Below are 20,000 nucleotides of genomic sequence, written 5' to 3' on the forward strand. Positions count from 1 at the left end.
TCATTTTATTCATTCTGCCTTGTTAAACAAGTCTGGTGCACTTTCATGATTGCATTGTGAAATAGAGTCTTTTTTTTACCCAGTAATGTTCCCAAATACCTGCTTGCAAGATTACAGAGAGGAAGAGAATAGATTTATTATGACTACCGTACTTTTATTCATCGCCAGTGATTTACTTCCAAATATCCGCGTAGTGATATTGGCATGTTTCACATAAAGAGGGAGGCGCGTCACGTAAAGCCTCAACAACTTTTTAGATATATTCATTTATTCATAGAATATTAGGATTTCTATTGGTTTTCAGTTTAATATGAAGTTTTAAGGTTATAGATCTCTCTCTCTCTCTCTCTCTCTCTCTCTCTCTCTCTCTCTCTCCTTTTTGTATGGCTATGTATAGGTTTGTACTTGTATGTTTTTATATTAATTAGAAAAGGAATAATGATTTTCGATATACTTTCTTGTTTTATATTCGGTGCTCTATACTGCATTATGATATTCTTTAAGATAAGATTTGGGGCAAAAATCCCTTGACATATCTTCTAACATACTCTTATGACTTCTAGGACATCAGTGCTGCCCCTGACCGCATGAAGTTGCTAGCCCAAAGTGAATGATTTTCTCTCAGTGTAGAATTCCTGTCGTAGTAAAGTTAGACAAAAGTTAGACAAATAATTAAAAAGGTTGTGCAGACTGTATACCTTATTTCGTAATTTTGGTAATCCTTGTATGCATATTTTCCTGGACTATAGCAACCATCACGTAGTTTTAGATATACAGTTAATTCTAGCAGTCTTCCTTTTTTTCTGTAAGGTTTTGTGCCAGAGAGTTCTACGTTTAATACTTTTATGACCAAATTTTGGAATGAGCTTTCTAATCTCGTAATAGTATATCGTTTGAACTTCAGAAGTTCAGATTTTGTGGAATTTTATTTTATCATGAATGCTGAAATAATTTTGTTTTGTCGTTTTTATTTATATTGCTTTTTTATATATTTCTCTTTCACGCTTTTATTCATTATTTCTAAATTAAATTTTCTGTCACGGGCTGGTTTCCTTATTGGGGTGTTGGGCTTTTAATGCAGCTAGACTTGAAATAATAGCAATATTTAATATTTTTTCCATATGTATTGCGTGCATTAGTTGATTTTTTTTCCAATCGGTCTCATATCACTATTTTCATTAATACCTTCCTTTTTTTTTTTTCTTTCAGGTATGAACTGCAGACGTTGTATTCGTGTTTCTGTGTCATAACTGGGAAGATATGTCATTACTCCCTCGCAATGCATATTCCAGCTCATACAATTTTACAGGTATAGATAAACGAACAATGTCATTCAGTTACCTTCCTATAGAAGTGTATGTCTAGTTGGTTTCCTGTTATTCCTTTGCTTATGATATCATGTTTGTCCTCCCTCATATGTGGGATTGGATTTGATTCCCCTATTTCTTTTAGAAGTGTCTTTGAAATTTCCCCGCTCACCTATTCCCCCCCCCCCCACCCCCCACAACACACGCACACACAATAAAATCAAGTTTGCAGTAAAATTATTTGTACCATCGTGGGTAACAGTTGTTGCCAACCGGATACAGGTCGCCTGCATGAGATGTTTGTATAGTTCCCTTACAACGTGGCTAGATTTAAAAGTGCAACGAATAGACAACTAGAAGACGAAATAAAAGATCGAAGACAATAATTAAAATGAAGTTCTAAGTCATTCATTCTGCAATTAGTTGAAATTTTTTTTCCAAAATATGCTGTGTTTGAAGGTACTTGAGATTATCATTCGCGGTGTTCAAGAAAAGGAGGTAGATGGGAAGTCAAGAAGTGCGAGGTCAAAGTCAAACGGAAAGTCATGGTCATGAAATTTTAGTCTGAAAAAATGTTCTTTCCTCGATAAATCTGTGCATACACTTCAGTGGAAAAGTTATTCAGTTTTTGCATGGTTAGAATGTTCAAAAACACCATGACCTACATGAGATTCACAGCCAGTATCCCGGTGTTTTTCCGGAATAAAATTTAATCAGTGTACCTGACAAAGATGACACTTTGTCACAGTGTATCTTACATCCCTACCTAATTTTTTACTTTATTCTGTAATACGAAAGTTGCATAATTCTAGTAATTATAAGAGTAACACCGACTTCTTGTAGACATCGCCACCAAACTCAGAGGAATGTCTACGAAGATATAATGAAGTAACTTTTGACGTCATTAACTTGCCTCCTTCTCGGTGAATGATCGGGTATTCATGAAAATGTTTCCACCTCTGACAACAATGACACAACCAATACTCCTTTTTTACACGTTCTAGTAGTATATAAGATTTATGCCATGAGGTCGAGTGCTAGAATCCTTGAAGAAAAGGGTTTCCACAAGTAATCCGAGAAATTAGTTTCTATCACTATTTCTCCAATGAAAAATTATATGATTACAAATCAATTAACCAAGTGAAGAAAACTTTGGCAATCGTCGTAACTCCTTTGAAATTTTTCTTAATATGACAGTGACGATCATTGTAATAAATGGAGCATTTTAATGATCTTTATGCACCTTATGGAAGTCAACAAATGACAAAAACTTGGTAGCCTTAGATGTCCGGGTGTACTCGTTAACCAGAAAAGGGCCCTATTATTCATTTACCTGTTCAAGCTTACGTAGGGTTTGCCACGTGCCTCCTCACTTCTTAACAGTTGTGCAAGTCGAATCACAAAAGCTGTCCTGCAACCACGGGGACAGTGACTTATTAAAGCCGCCATTCTTGAAGCCTTGACTAGGTACGAATATTAATTCAGAAATTCAGAGACAGCTGTTTGTCCTCATCACCTTGTGGAAGGAGTCGGTCGTCGTCATTATGTTTACGTAACGTATAACTCTGAACCCATACATTGGAGTGTTCCGGCGCTGGCTTCGGCTGCTTTCTTTTACTCATATGATTATACTTTTTTCTAATTTAAGTAATAAAGAATGGTGCCGAAAATTAAGTAGCGATGTAAAGTATACTATGGCTAAGTATAATATCTTTGTCAAATGCACAGAAAAAAGTTATTCCGGAAAAACACTGGGACAAAGGCTCGGAATTTCCTAGTAGTTGTCAAACATGGAACGACATGGTCATTAAATGTTAAAGCGTTCAAGCAAAGGAACTGAATACAAAATAAAGAAATTTGAGGTCAACGTCATAAAAGATGACCCTGTAATCAAATGTTGGTGTCAGTGTTAAAATGTTTGAGAAAGTGAACTCAATACAATATCAGGCAAAATCATGGTTTCAAATTTAATTTATATATCTACAGATGTAGAATGCTATTTTTATTATTCACAGAGCCATAGTAAATCTAGATTATCAGTTTATCCTTTGATGTTTTTGAGAGTATTAAGAATTTGCAGTCCTGAGTTGTTAGATGAAGAGATTGGTAAGATTCTTGCCCATGGTAAAAAAAAAAAAAAAGAAAGTTCTATATCCGAAGAATTTTGTGGACAGAGATTCTAAAAAATTCCGAAAAACTTTGTATCTAAACAAGTGTTGTGGAGAACCTTTTCACGTAAGTATTTTGGGTTGACCTGACACAAGAATTTTCGTTAATTACATAAATTTTGAATTATTTAGATGTCAGTTTACTTTTTACAAGCTCAGATACTGTAACTGTGCTCGCGAAAATATATGACAATTTCATCCACAGGATTTCTCTTTCTGTACCATTCCATGTAGGGATTATGAAAAGATATATACTGGGCAAATTACAAAAGATTATCTATATGATTAAAGCAACATCAACAACACTGTTAGAACAACAAAGTCCTCTAGTGCTCATTATATCCATGTCAGTAATTCTAATCATCCTGTTAATTGGACAAACGTAACATAGATATTATTTTGCAATGATTACATCAGCAGGAATATAATTGATTCCGCTTTCACAAAGACTTGTCCCGAAAAAAGTTTAGATATGAACCCTGTTATGTACAAATTGGAGTCTCATTGATGAATTAGTGAAGAGCTTCAAGATTATTATGTCAGTGCTTTGATGTGTTTTAAACTAGAGGTGATATTATTGTTACCTTTGCTTTTATGGTTGAAGTGAAGGATAATAATAATAATAATATATTATTAGTATTATTATTATTATTATTATTATTATTATTATTATTATTATTATTATTATTATTATTAACCAAACAAAAACTTCTTTCAGTTTTCTTCTTAGGATTGACAAAGAAAACCCCACAAAATTACTGTGTATAACGTGTTTACTTATAAGTGTTTACATTTTATTTTACGCAACACTCGAGTACTTTCAGGCCCTATCAGTGGCCATTTTCAAGAGATGTGTATGTTCCTCTCTTCTCCTCAAACTTATCCTCTCTCGTCTCCTCTCTCTCTCTCTCTCCTCTCTCTCTCTCTCTCTCTCTCTCTGACCCCGTCACCATCATTTTATTGTCGGTGTGTGTGCGTGTCACTTGAGACCGGGGACCCAGGATTAGGTTGTAGATCCTGCCACTACGGGTTTATGGATTTATTTTTCTTCGAGAGGGAAGAACTTCACCTCTTCAGATTTACAGCCTCTCCTATTACGCGACCTTCTCTCTCTCTCTCTCTCTCTCTCTCTCTCTCTCTCTCTCTCTCTCTCTCGAAATACATGGATTTTCAGTCTCATTTTATTTGTTTTCGTGAGTCGTTTTATTTGTCTTTCTCTTCGACGGAGTTCAAGACCGTACGCTTATTTCAGTGTTTTCATTACCAATATTTAGTGTGGCTCGTCGCTTGCGGGATTCTGCTAGGGATGTTTTGTGTGTGGGTATGTGTGTGTGTGTGTGTGCCGTTACACCTACGTGCACCTTGAACAAATACACTTTGTCAATATTTATTCATGTGTGCGTCTATATGCCAGATTTACAGTGAACGTTTCCTTGGCTGTTTCAAACAGTAACCAAAAAGGTGGAATACACCCTAAAGCTTCGTAAGGCTCTTTAGAGGCAAAGCAGCCCTGATATAGATTAGTAACTGAACACTGCCTCAAGTGTTCGTAGGCCTGAACGTTACAAACCGTTTAGAAGTGAGACGGTATTCAGAGCGGGATCAACTTTTTTTTTTCCAAGGGATCAGGGAGCGCTGTTGCCATTTAACACCAAAACTCCGTTGTGTGACCAAATGGCGGAAAAGGAAGAAGGAAAAAAAAAAAGACAGGCTTCCATAAGTGCAGTATGTAGGAACAGTTGTTGGTTGGTGTGTGTGTGTATGAGAGATGAGTGATTGATTTATATACACTGGTCAAAACAGCTATGTTCATTGACGCTGGAGAGAGAGAGAGAGAGAGAGAGAGAGAGAGAGAGAGAGGAATAAGGTTTCAAGTCTACATTTAGGGGTTTATCGAAAGGAATAAAGCTGATAGAGGTTCGGAAGAGTGATATTGATATAAAAAGAATGAGTTGATAGACTAATTACTCCTTCCCAAACTATATTGGCTCTCCATGAAAGTATCAGAACGCAATTAGGCTACGAGAGCTGTGATCAGGGAGCGCACACAATTGGAAAATGTGCTTTTATTATATTGTTCCTCTTATTTTCGGTGTCCTATTCAATTTTTTATTATTTTTTAAGTCCATTAACGTCATTGACATGTGGTTCCTTGCCATATTTCTGTTGAGATCTTTCCTAGATAGTAACCCCCAAGGGTTTCCGGGGATCGTTATCTATGAGTAATATTTCTTGGGGCCATTATCTTTATGATATTTAGCCTTTTGTTTCTGCTTTTACGGTCATCCCCAAGGGGCTTGTACTAAAAAACCCTGGGGGTTACTTTCTAGGAAAGACCCTTCTGTTGTACACAGGATCCAAAGAAGCTTTGGATCGTGGTTGTACACAAAGTGACTGAATTTGTGGTCGAAATGGTTGCAACGTTAAAATAGTGTTTTATGGGCCTTTTATCTTCGTATGTCAACATGTTGACACCCATTTTCGTACAATCACCTCTAACAAACAATGATCCTGAACGAGAGGGAAACAGAGAGCGCTTGCCAGGTGGAACGATAGAGGCGTTAAAACGGAAAATGTTGAAGATATTCTATGATGGAAGCGAAATTGGTGTTAGGCTCATATGTACTAGAATTAAGGATGGCTGGTTTATCGTGAAAATGAGTCAGAGAGAAAAATGTGTTATCTCCATTGCTATTTAATATCTCTATGGATGAACTAATGCAAAAGGTTAGAGGTAGAGCACTTGATGAGGGTTCAAATCTGTGGTATAAGAAAATCAACCGTGCATTGAGAGGGGAATAGTTCATATTTGAATGGTGAGAACTGATTGGGGATAGTGGGGAAGAACTGTAGAAACTAGGGACATTTTTTACATGAAAGTGTTCGCAAGATGATTGTCTACGGAACCACGATAGGAATAAATGAAAGTGTTTCCTCGAACTTCTGCAGGACTAAGGAAGGGCACATGCTGGCTGCGAAACCGCTTAATCTGCAAGAACAAAAAGAATCATTTGCCCAGCTGGCCACATTGACTGAAATGTGGATGAGGAATGTGATTGAAAGACAAACAGTTGAAGCTGCAGAACTGAAATAATCGCAAAGCATGATGGTGTAAGATTTAACTGACAGGTTACGAAATGCGGAGATAAGTAGAGGTGATAAAAGGGTTGGCGTAGGTTGAAAAAAAAAACATGGACTGGTGTTCTGAGATAGTTCAGCCCTTTTGAAAGAAAGGGGCTTAGTGTAGAGTGTAATTGAGAAGTGTTAGGAGGAAAGTAGGAGAAGGTGTTGTAGAAAGTGCTGGACACTTAAATGAAAGAGGAACTGGAAGAGAACACCGTAATATCAACGAAATACAAGGGTGTAAATACAGGAATGTGAATAGTACAGTATGTGTAGGTAGCGCAACTTGATGCTAATGAGGTCTGTGTTACGTAATTTAAATAAAATCAGATGTAATAAGTATCTGTTTCTGATTTATATGATTTTGTGTAGCTTCGATGTCGGTCACCATTCTTCGACATTTCAAAGCGCCTCAGTGGCGTGGTCGGTTTGGTCTTGGCCTGCCACCTCGGTGACCGGGAATTCAATTCTTGGGCATTCCATTGAGGCGTCAGAGACGTATATTTCTGGTGATAGATGTTCACTCTCGACGTGGTTAGGAAGTCACGTAAAGCCGTTGGTCCCGTTTCTGAATAACCACTGGATCCATGCAACGTAAAAACACCATACAAACAAACAAAAACAAACTTTTGTCTGTGAATACAAGCAAATTATGTGAAAAGAAGTTACTTTTGTTCTACAGCGAACAGGAAAATATGTGAAAATATTTGGCTCGCCAGGAATGGAAACTTCAGAATAAACAGTTCCTGAGTATGAACCCTTTTAGGGAAGCCTCTTGAAGGTCCTTTCTGTATATCTGCGGTTAAGAAGCACCATTTTCTGTTTCTTGTTTTCTCTTCCCTAGAATACTTTTCGTAATTCTTTGGCGGAAGAATTCAGAGCTCGGCAAATGCAACAGCGCTCACAAAAATTCCTTGAAAAGAGTTGGAGGGTGTTACATGTTTATTCGGCTTTCCAAGTAGAAAATGCTTTTTCTGGGTGTTAGCATCTTGAATCAACACATCTTTCACTCAATTATATTTTTATATAGGAATGTTTTGACGCATTAAGACTCTCTCTCTCTCTCTCTCTCTCTCTCTCTCTCTCTCTCTCTCTCTCTCTCTCTCTCTCTCTCTCTGTGGTATCAAGCGTCTGACAGCTGAGCAACTTGTGTTCAAACACCGAATCTGTTGACAAAAGAAATGGTTTGGGTTCTATTCCTTAGAAACCCAGTGTGTCTTTATTAAGCTTTAGCTAACAAAGGTACACTGGTTGTAGCTGCTTGTTGGGGGTCTGAGTAGGAAGGCGAGTGAAATAAGGAAAATAATATTATGAGTGAGTGGACAGTACTCCGTCAAAATGCAAACCCTTTTTAATTACTTATCATAATTAAAAAAGGGTCCTCGGCGAAGTGATGTTCAGTTTACCTGGTTAAAAACCGACGCAAGTTATTCAGAGTTTCAGTTCCTCGTTGGACGAGTGGATTTCGTGCTCGGCTACCAATCCGCTGGTCCGAAGTTCGAGTCTCGGCTCGGCCAACGCGGAATCAGAGGAACTTATTTCTGGTGATAGAAATTCATTTCTCGATATAATGTGGTTCGGATCCCACAATAAGCTGTAGGTCCCGTTGCTAGGTAACCAACTGGTTCCTAGCCACGTAAAAATATCTAATCCTTCGTGCCAACCCTAGGACAGCTGTTAATCAGCTCAGTGGTCTGGTAAAACTTAGATATACTTATTTATTCAGAGTTTCTGAGCCTTTCCTTCATAGCGTAGATTCGCTCTTTCTGAACATATTTTGTAGTTTTTTTATTATCAGCATCAAGTAAACCAATAAATTATGCTTCTACTCCACAGTGAAATAAATTCGGCATTGTCGTGTTTCACACTTGAGAAATGTTCAAAAGGGAAATATATATATATATATATATATATATATATATATATATATATATATATGTATATATGTATATATATATATATATATATATATATATATATATATAGATATATATATATATATATATATATTATATATATATTACGGAACGTTCTCCTTTCGTTTCCCCTTTTTATGATCAAATGACATTAAATGTGGCTAATAACGTCTGGGCCTTCCATCTCGATTCATTTTCTCCCTCAGGTGATTTACTTACCTCATTTGACAGACCAATATTTTAAACGTCGTTTTCCCTTTGAGCTGAGATAAAACGGGCAGGTCAGCACTTTCCCATATCAAGAATGACTAACATCAATCGCTTCTCTCAGAATTAGATTTCATTCATTCGCCCCCAGTTAACCGGTTTCTCTTGAACCTTTTTAGCTCTTGCCAGGGTTCCAAAGGGCCTTGAGTAAGGCAGTTTCCATGCGAGATATATCTACATATATGAAGCAGATTCGCTTGCGAAAAAATTTAATCTTCGTAAAGGACATTCGCATCTCAAAGAGAATTCTAGCATCACTTCAGCTTCTCTAAGAAAAAAAAGAAGAGAGAGAGAGAGAGAGAGAGCGAGCTGGGGGCAAGGCGGAGAGGGAGAGAGGAAGGTTGGTGAGGAATTAGGAATATGAGATGTGATGTCCCAACTTCCCACGTGGAGACTTTCCTCGCAATAATGCTTATTACACTGGAATACCTGCTCATTATTTGCCTCCTGCCTGGACGGAAGAGAGAGAGGAAGGGGTGGGGGGGGGGGGCGGGGGGGGGGGAGGCTGATCTGTACCTAGTTTGTAAATTTATGTGTGAATATAATATATTATATATATATATATATATATATATACATATGTATATTATATATATATATATATATATATATAATATATATATATATATATATATATATATATATATATATATATATATATGTATATATATGTATATATATATATATATATATATATATATATATATATATATATATATATATTATATATATATATATATATACATATACTTGTATATATATATATATATATATATATTTATATTATATATATATATATATATATATATATAATATATATATATAATATATATATATATATATATATATATTCTTCTTTAATGAAATTTCACTCTCTTTCTCCCCGGCCAGGAGGCAAAAAAACGAGCCTGGTTTCAGGTATAATATACTTCAATCCAAGGAAATCTCAAATTGATGAAACTGGTGCTAAGTCTGTAATTTTTTTTTTTTTATGCCCCTTCCTAACATTCATTCTTCTTTTATCAGGGTGTGTTAGTTTGTTAAAGCATGTTTTACGCACTCTGTTCGCTGAAGATTACAAAAGTCCCTAATTTGCATAGGTAATTCCAATTTGTGTATGGTAAACAAAACTAAGGGAAATTGGTGCTTAAGATGTGCATGCTTGTATTCACACACACACACCACACACACACACATAAGTTTCTAAGCAGATAGCATGGCAAGGGACAATTCACGTGAAGTCCGTCCTGGTTATCAGCACGTGAAAGCCAGTCTGCGTGATAGTCAGATTTTTCTCCCACCTCTTTTCCCTAGAAAAGAATCCCGAAAGGAAATTTCATTATTTCCAGAATTGTATGACTGTCCTTCGCTCTCTGCAATATCCAGCTTGTCTTCGTGAGCAAACACACCGACGCGCTGAGAGACCTGTAGTATTTTTGCACGTCTGAGAAAGGTAAAGGGATACTGGAAGAGAAAGTAGAATTGAGATAATACAGTTAGTGATCTGAGGAGATAGACTACAAGTTTATGATTGCTAAAAGAGATTCTGAAAAAGATCATAATGGTTTTTATAGCAGAAGTGCACTGTACCAGTAGCATTGCTGTACATTAGGATTTGTATATCCATCGTCGTAACAGATTCAATTTATTAATTTAGATTATATTTGCGCTTTCGAAAACAGTTCTCTCTGGCTTATTTAATAGTGCCATCTGTAATAACGTTAATGTAAAAAGTAAAGTAAAAGGCATAGGCATCAGGTTCTGCTTACACTTACTTTGGAGTATTATGCCACTTTTCATTTGTCCTTGACCAAGTGGGATTTTTTTTCACAGTGCAATACTGTCAAGATTTTTAAAATATTGTATCTTTCTTAGTAATCTATATCATTTATTGCAAGAATAATCTAGCACAGCTCAGTCAAATCATTATGAATGTATCTCCATAAATAATTTATAAATATTTCTTGCATTCATAAGCCTTGGACTAGAAACCATCGGTATTCGCAGACCTTTAACTGTATAAACCTCAGTATTTATTGGTTTCTTAGAATTTTATTATTCAAGTTTAACTGGTACCCAAAATTACAGAAACTTATGCATATCAACACCCACAAACATGATGTCAAACAAACTCCACCTAGTAAGATTTCAATCAAATCAATATATTTTAATGTTTTCTCTTTCTGAGAAGGGACCTTTGGGATCTCTCTCTCTCTCTCTCTCTCTCTCTCTCTCTCTCTCTCTCTCTCTCTCTCTCTCTCTCTCAGATACGATTCTCTGCTTTCAAGTTCATACAGTATTTTTTCCGTCGTGAGTACAAATGTTATCAAGTAGTAGAGAAGCTGTAGTATGGCAACTTCTAAGCATCTTGAAAGCACTTAATATCTCTATTTGTCTGGCTGTCAACCGAATTACCCTTGAAACTATAGGGTTCGTGTCATTCAAGATCTGATTACGTTATGAGTGATCGGAATATAGCTTTGGTTTTCAGGGAAATCGAAAGTCAGAAGGAAACTTGAACTATATGAAGTCGACTTCACACCACAGTTTGGTATGATTGCCCCACGAATCCAGATAAAAATATCACAGATGAATAAAGTTAGAGGAAAAAGTCACATTAATCTTTCCTAGATAGTGAACCCCAAGGGTACATTTAACCCAGTATTTACCCTTTACGGCATGTTTAGTACAAGCCCGTTGGGGATGACCGTAAAAACATAAAATAAAAAAAAAAAAAACGTAAATATCATAAAGATAATAACCCGAGAGAAATATTGCGAATTTATCGCTTGACTTTATTACCGGTCACCATAAATTAATGTGGCTTCTCTTTTTGTTTCCCGTGACTTTTTTTTTTTTTTTCTAGCGAAAATTGTGACATTTTTCCTGTGACATTTTTTCCTGTGACTTTATTACCGGTCACCTTTCCCGCTACTGATGCGTGCTAAATTACAGTGTGAGGTCGAGGTCAAGGTCACACAATTAGAGGTCAAAGACCAAACGAGAATTGTCTACCAACGTACGTAAATATTTTAGCCCAGGAAGTTTTCTTATTTATATAGATTTTTGGAATTATGCCAAGCACTGGGGCAACTAAGGCCATTCAGCGCTGAAAAGGAATTTGACAGTATAAGATTTTAAAGGTGTAACAGGAGGAAAACCTCGCAGTTGCACTATGAATCAATTTTTAGCAGAGGGTGGACAGTAAGATGGAAGAAAGAGAATATGAACGGAGGTACAGTAAAAGTAATGAAAGTAGCTACAGCTAGGGGTCGAAGGGACTCTGCAAAGAACCTTAAGTAATGCCTACATTGCATCGAATGAGGTGCACTGATGGCACTAACCCGCTGTACGGGGTAGCATAGGAAGTGACCATCACTATTTTATGCTGTTATGGTTATTGAAGATGCAGCTCCACAAGCTTGCAAATTAATAGTCTTCGTTATCGATTGGAAATAAGTTTGGATGAAATATTAACCGCTCATGATGTGAAAGTTATTCTCCGATCGGGGACCAGATTCAGGAAAGCACAGATCATAAGAATCAACAAAAGGGGAAAGAACACGAAATATTTGTTCCCTAACCACTGAGGAGAGAAGGAGAGAGGTGCTGATTTGATTTTGATGTTTATCTGGCCAAGACGGTGGATTACGACGATGAGGAGAGAGGAGAGAGAGAGAGAGAGAGATGGTATCACGTTGCTCTCTCATGAGCTCGAACAAACAAACGGCGTTAAAATGACCACAGAATGAGGGTCGAAGGCGATGGGCCAGAGACAAAGCTCCGTTGTTTTCTCGTCTTGTGACTCACAATATGGTCAAAAGGACGCGTAACCCTGGCCAGGGTATTCTAGGAGCCACGTTATTTGTATCATCATGAGTAATAATTGGAGTGTAATAATGCTGTTATTGTTTGCATTCCCGTGGTCTTCCAGAATTGTGCAATGAGAACATCAAAAGTTCAAGGAAAGATGCAATGTATTGAATAATAATAATAATAATAATAATAATAATAATAATAATAATAATAATAATAATAATAGTTAGAAGAAAATGCAGCATTGAAGCAAATCTCATCGTAGCTGTAATCACCTTTCACTGACTACTTTACTCGGCAGTTTGTCTCCTCTGATGTTAACGTTGGAGGCAATTCTCATCACGATTACGTAATTGCCATAAAAGTCTCTTGCGGAGAATCGCTTTGAACGTCCGCTCCTGAGGGAAGAACGTGTCATTTTTCTTAACAAAAGGACAATTGGGAATCATTAAGGGGAACCCTTGGGACGACCCACGATTTTAAAGTCATGGAAATCAGCGATAGATAAGCCTTCCCCACTTTCACCTTTCCCCTTAATGGTTTCGTCCTTCTTATGACAGTAGCCTTCGGGTACGTGTTCGATATAGTCTCTCTCTCTCTCTCTCTCTCTCTCTCTCTCTCTCTCTCTCTCTCTCTCTCTCTCTCTCACTGTTCGTGTGTATGTGTGTTTTATTTCGATCGATTATTGTAAACCAGTTGAGTCCTGCTCTCAAAGAATTGAGTTTTTTCATACGTAATTATTTGCTGGGTTTGATAACTGATAATTTACCGGTATTATGATTATTATTTCAGACAACATTTTCTCCAACTAATTCATCCAAGTGACAGTTCACCACCATTAAGTGATCACCTGTACTTAATGTCAATGAAAACACAGCAAATACCCTGGTAAAATCTATACTTGTTCTCCAAGTGAATAGAAATGATTTTGTATCTACTATGGCTTAGGAATATTATTATAATAGATTGATTTTCATTGAAGATTCTCTTTCCATATGAAGACTTCCGCTGTTATTCATCTTCCGTTTCTACTTTTATCCTGATAATATGTTCCCAAATTCTCTCATGACGTGTTAAGCTATTCATACAAATATAAAACATACCTCACGTCTCTATTATTATTATTATATATATATAATATATATTGATATGTGTGTATATGCGTGTGTGTGTGTGTATGAGCAGCTCTAAGGGTTTCATTTATTTTAGGTGGTTATAGTTGAGACCCTCAATTTAATCTGTTGCCTTGGCTGCTCAACAGTTCCCTCATAAAGGAGGATTTTCATCCCGTTTCAGCGAGCAGCAATTTAGCTCTCATTTACCATACTGGTGACTTGGCTTTTAATTATATATTCTGTAATGCATTTACTTCAATATGCCGAACATGATCATTTTTATAGCTGGTAATTACTTATTCCTTAATGCATTAACTTCATTATGCCGAACAATGGCCCCTTTGTGCTTGTTCTATATGAATAGGTTTCATCTTCTGAATAATAATAATAATAATAATGTTTTGTCGATTTGAGTATAAAATTCCAAGAGTAATATTAGTTCCCTGATAACAGGAGAGTCATGAATGATACCGTGAGGGAAATTACGAAAGTTCCTTATGTAGATTTAGTGAAAGGAGAAATGGAGTTGGCTTGGACAAGTCCTCCCACAACCCTGGGGAGAACAGTATGTGAAAATTTCAGCAGAGCTCCTCAGGGGACTAGAGGGATTAAAAGACCTAGGCTTGCTTGGATGGGAACTGTAACAAGGGAAGTCCTTAGCTGCAACCTCATTCATTCCTTTTACAGTACTTCTGTTCATGTTCTCTTCGTCCATCTGATTTTCCACCATCTCTGACATTGTTTTATATTGCAACTGCGAGGTTTTTCTCCTGTTACAGCTTTCAAACCTTCGTACTATCAATTTCCCTTTCAACGCAAAATGACTTAAAAGGTTCCGGCGCTTGGCCTTTGGCCTAGGTTCTATACTATTCTCTTCCAGATCATTCATAGAAACATTATCATAAAAACGAATGAATTATACTGGCTGTAACTGCTCTAACTCGTGAACATGCGGTTGCCTTCACTTCTGGCAACTGCTGTTCATCGTACTGGGAGACTCCTGTTCCTTGTACTGCCACGGTCCGAAATTGATCGTCAGTTTTATTATTATTATTGTTATTTTATTTTTATTATTTATTATATATATATATATATATATATATATATATATATATATATATTTATTTATTTGGTCTATCACAGTCCTCCAATTCAACTGGGTGGTATTTATAGTGTGGGGTTCCGGGTTGCATCCTGCTTCCTTAGGAGTCCATCACTTTTCTTACTATGTGCGCCGTTTTTGGGATCACTCTCTTCTGCATGAGTCCTGGAGCTATTTCAGCCTCTAGTTTTTACAGATTCCTTTTCAGGGATCTTGGATCGTGCCTAGTGTTGTTGTTATACTTATTATTATTATTATTATTATTATTATTATTATTATTATTATTATTATTATTATTATTATTATTATGTGTCCATGTTTACTTCGATTGTATTATAATGATGGGATAAGTTTAAACTTTTTTGTAGAATTTCTGGGCACTACCCTCCTTTTGTAAACAAGAACATTTTGAACTCAAGACGTGGACGCCAGGAACCTTCCGGTTGGTATTTATTGTTCACAGGTCCACAATAGGTTTCTTGGGCCCTTTTGCACCTTACCCCGTTTTGCTTAATGGTCCGTGTTGCCATAAGTCCACTTAACTTTACCAACCGTACCAGAAGTGTTATATATATATATATATATATATATATATATATATATATATATATATATATATATTCCAAGATCACATCATATTTCCAATTAAACTGAACTTCCTCTTTTTTGTGTCGCCATGTAACGGTATAAGTCAATGGAAGACTTTACTCTTTCGAAAACGTTAACTGAAATAACTTGCAGCTATGTGTAACGCTATTATGTTTGGTCGCGTATTTATACAAAATGAATGACGGTCTTCTTTTATCCCTTTCTCCCAGGGCTGCTTTGTAAGAATTGATCCTTGAATCACTGGAAGTCTGGTGATTCAGCGTGTTATCTCTTAGAAGCGTATTATTTGCTTCTTTCACCTATGTGACCTGCGTATGAACGAAAACTTAACTGATAAAAGTTTTAATAGATGAATGAACGATAGACAGTTCTCTAGGTTAATCCAAAGCTTATTGTGTAATCGAGTGATATCCTAGGAATATGTGAGAAATTCCATCCAGATTCTAGAGGTTGGAAGAGACCTGGATTGATTATGTCAGTTACCTACCTTGTCTTTTACTGCTTTATTGTTTATTTACTTCCAGCATCCGTATTCCTATTTATATTAGGAAACTATGGAGTTGATTATAATATATGTCTGTGCGTTCACTCCCTCTTGCATACACGCTGAATCAAGAAAATATAATACACAAGAATACACTCGCGTACAGTTTCATTCATCCCCAAACTGAAGCTCTCCCCCCCCCCCCCCCTCTCATCCCTTGCGTATTGCACTGTAATGGCCAGCATTGTGTGGAGTGGGAGTGTAGAGTCACTTTTCCATCCGGAGTATGGTTGGAACGCCATACGAAAAGCCTGGATTGTAGCCCTTACCGCCCGAATCCTGAAATAGTGCCAGGGCCCCGTTCAATGAGCGAGGAGGTAGGTAGGTAGGAAGGTGCGTGCGACTGGCCCCAGACGCCATGCGTGCAGCCAATCTGCGTCAAGGCGGTGAGGTGTCCACCGCTTAGTAGTAGACTGTCGAGCGGGAGAGCGCCTGGTTGTGTGTGGAATTCCGTTCCGTGACTTTGGATATTATGCTCGCACTCGGACCTTCCTTCGAGTGCCCTGAAGGTACCGCGATGTCAGGCGGTGATTGGAGTGTGCTTGACCATGCTTAGTCTCCTCCGAAGGCTCGGAGCGTCCTCTCGCTTTGCGGCAAGTCGATTTTAGAATGAAGTGCTGACAAGTGTAAAACCACGTGGTTTTTGGTTGTATCTTGTGTTCAGTGATCAGAGCCGGGCATCCGATAGTTATCATCTCAGCGCTCGTTACTACGTTCTGGAATCTTTCTAGGCATTAATGATGGTCGTGGTGCAAATATTGAGGATCTTAGGTCATTGGTGAGTGTCACAGCTTATTTAACCTCATGTATACATACTAGATGAAGGAAATTATGTGATAATACAGAATTTTACATATTTCGTCATCCTTCATTTTTATTATAATGTTTACAAAATTTTTTATTTATTTTGTGTATTACGATAACATTGAGTGGAACAGTGTGAATGGCGAGGACTCCTGTGTCCCTAGAATATTTAATATCGATATTTGCAGTAAGAGTACCAGTAGTATTACGAATAATATTTATTGCTATTAACCTTACGTTGTTAGAATTTCCATTCCTTACCCGTCATCATTTTATCCTTAATGTTGACCAGCCTCTTCACCTTTTCTCAAGCTGCTTCTCATTAAATATTACTCATCTCTACCTGGAAGCCCACGCTCGTCACGCCCTTAATCAGCGTGGGTGAGCTGTAATAGAATGTCACGCACACTCGGCTTAATTGCTACACTTGTCTGGACGATGTCTGGCGAAAAATATAGCAAAGTCAGAATCCAGTTCGAAGAAACAGATACAAAACTAAGTTACTTTGGGTGAACTTTGCCAGCCTCCGTATTATTATTATTATTATTATTATTATTATTATTATTATTATTATTATTATTATTATTATTATTATTATTATTATTATAATTTTAAGAGGATGAGCCCTATTCGTATGGAGCACGCCAACAGAGCCCCTTGACTTGAAATTAAAGCATCCAATGAAAAAGGTATTCATTTAAAAAGTATCAGAAGGCGATGGGAAGCACAGAAAGATGAAAATAGTTTTTAGAAAAACAGATAGATTAACAAATTAATAAATAAATAAAACTGTAAGTAAAATGTTGAAATAAATGTTGAATTGCAGTAGAGTAGCAATGCATCGCAGCTTCACTTGAACTTCCAAAGTTCCAGTTCTGTATGAATAACTTTCTGTTTGTTATTGATGCATTGTAATGTCCTGCAACTGATGCAGGTGCTTTGTGTGCAGTTTGTGTCTATATCGCTGTGTTTTCATTTTTACTGAAGTGGACCTGTTTTTATCGTTTTTTTTTATTCTTGTTACTCCTGCATTTGTTAAAAAGGACAGTTTTCCGATTTCAAATTTAGTTCTCAGGTAAAGGGAATATAACGTATATAGATAATTGAAACAGCCCTTACTATTTGGATGTATTAACTGCTGTATGTTTTTGCTTGATATTTTTGCGAAAACAGGTAATCATTATTATTCATAAATGTAAATGTGTTTATATGAATGATAATTATGTTACATATACACGTGTGACTGAATTCTAATGACAGATATTAAGTCACAAATATGCCTTCATATCGAATTCCGTTTACCGTGGGAATAGCTGAAACCCAAAGGACATTACAGTTGATAAGCGGATCTGCCCTGGCTAGTATTCGAAATTTGCCTTTTGCTTGCACAGCCGCCTCATCCATTCGGTTATCAAGAAAAACAGTAAGGAGTACATTGACTTCATACCTGTGAAAATAAGTATGAATATGCAAACAAATATTGATACATATGTTACTAGTAATGTGTGCGGAGATTGATTGGTCAAGTGGCGAAACTCGCGCAAGTCAAAGCTTTGCTTGCATCTGTGAATCTCTTTGAGGTTGAATAATGAATATTTAAAACGAATCCTTATTTATAATATCTATTGAACATAGGGAGACTATTTTAAGCACTAAAGGCTCCCACACGTACTTTTACCTTTGCAAGCTTCTCGATATCTTCAGAACAGCATATAGAATTTAAGCCAAAGGTCAAACACTGGGACTTATGAGGTCATTCAGCGCTGATACGTAAGTTGACAGTAAAGAGTCTGAAAAGTGTAACAGGAAGAAAACCTCGAAGTTTCTCTATGAAACAATTGTTAGCAGAGGGTAGAAAGTAAGATGGAAGAAAGAGAATATGATAGGAGGTACAGTAAAACGAATGAAAGGAGTTGCAGCTCGGGGCCGAAGGGTCGCTGCAAAGAATGTTAAGTAATAATGCCTGCAGTGCACGGCATAAGGTGCACTGACGGCGCTACCCCCCTGCGGGGAGGTAGCTTCAGAGTACATTATCATGGGTCGATTGCCCTCCACCATTGACTAGCCCCGGGCAGCCGCGGATATGGAGCGCCTCTTGAGGGATCAATCTCAGCCTTTTGTTTCTCGTTTTCCTGTTTCTTCTCCCGCTCTCTGGACCCGACCCGGCTGCCTTTCTGTCCAGGCCTCTTTTGTCTGGGTCTTCGACCTCAGTGAAAAAGAGGCGAGTATCGAGGAGTAGCGCGGTGGAAAGGGTCAAGGGAGAGAATAGTGTCGTTGCTGTAGAAAAAAAAAGGGTGAGTCTGTAGGTGGTGGTATTATACTGCCCTCCTTTCCTCTAGGTTCATGAAGGACGTTTATGGCGGTTCCTGAGGTTTATAAATCAGAGCTCCGGTCACAACGGGATCAGTTTCCGTAGGGGGTTAGTGCCGTCAGTGCACTTCATGTGGTCCACTGTAGGCAATACTGAAGGTTCTTTGCAGCGTCCCTTCGACCCCTAACTGTTCTTTGCAATGTTCCTTCGTGCCCTAGCTGCAACCTATTTTATTCCTTTTATTGTACCTCCGTTCATATTCTCTTTCTTCCATCTTACTTTCCACCCACTCCTAACAATCGATTCATAATGCAACTGTGTTATTTTCCTCCTGCTACATCTTTCAAACTTTTTGCTGTCAATTTCCGTTTCAGCGTTTAATGACTTCATAGGTCCCAGCGCTTGGCCTTCGACCTCATTTCTATATTCACTCAAACAGGAGCCGAAGTTATCCCTCATACTGTCACTGTCTGAGTCTCCTTAGAAGAAACCTAAAAGCTGCAAGTTGGAGAGTTTACCGGAAATGTTAGAGCGAAAGGGCTCGCAAGTAGGAAGACTCGAGATCGTAGATATTGATGAATATGGCAGGCAGGATTAATAGAGTACAGGGTTAGACCGTCTCATAGTTACTGCGCATATTGGTGACGTCATTGGTAGGTGGCCAGAAAAGAAAAAAAGAAAATTTAAGGGTCACTATGGGAATTGTTTGCTCACACCCATTCTCTGTCTCTTTCACGACCATGTGTGAGAGAGGTTCCCGTTCTTCACTCTGGTGGAGTCAAACACTGACTGATGACTATTTTTTACCTGAACCTCAGTCAGGTCAGCCACGTGACGTCATGCGCGAGATTGTCCTATTTTGGTCAGAAGCGGTCTAACCCTGTACTCTGTTAATCCTGATGGGAGGAATAGACTCGG

At 37.5% G+C, this 20,000-nt stretch overlaps 1 protein-coding gene across 5 annotated transcripts in view; it reads left to right on the forward strand.

Moving 5' to 3' along the window:
* Nucleotides 1–20,000, forward strand: part of LOC135212084 (WSCD family member AGAP003962-like) — an 885,772-nt gene that overhangs the window by 691,959 nt on the left and 173,813 nt on the right. The window contains exon 1 of one of the 5 annotated variants that reach the window (XM_064245454.1): nucleotides 1,212–1,309. The exons of 3 other annotated variants lie outside the window; for them this stretch is intronic. The gene's annotated coding sequence lies outside the window, so the exon portion shown is untranslated. Of the gene's footprint in view, nucleotides 1–1,211; nucleotides 1,310–16,359; nucleotides 16,746–20,000 lie in introns of those variants that run through there. One more of the 5 variants, XM_064245452.1, reaches the window with a different exon arrangement.

Source organism: Macrobrachium nipponense, chromosome 40 (assembly GCF_015104395.2).
Source record: "Macrobrachium nipponense isolate FS-2020 chromosome 40, ASM1510439v2, whole genome shotgun sequence".
NCBI lineage: Eukaryota > Metazoa > Arthropoda > Malacostraca > Decapoda > Palaemonidae > Macrobrachium > Macrobrachium nipponense.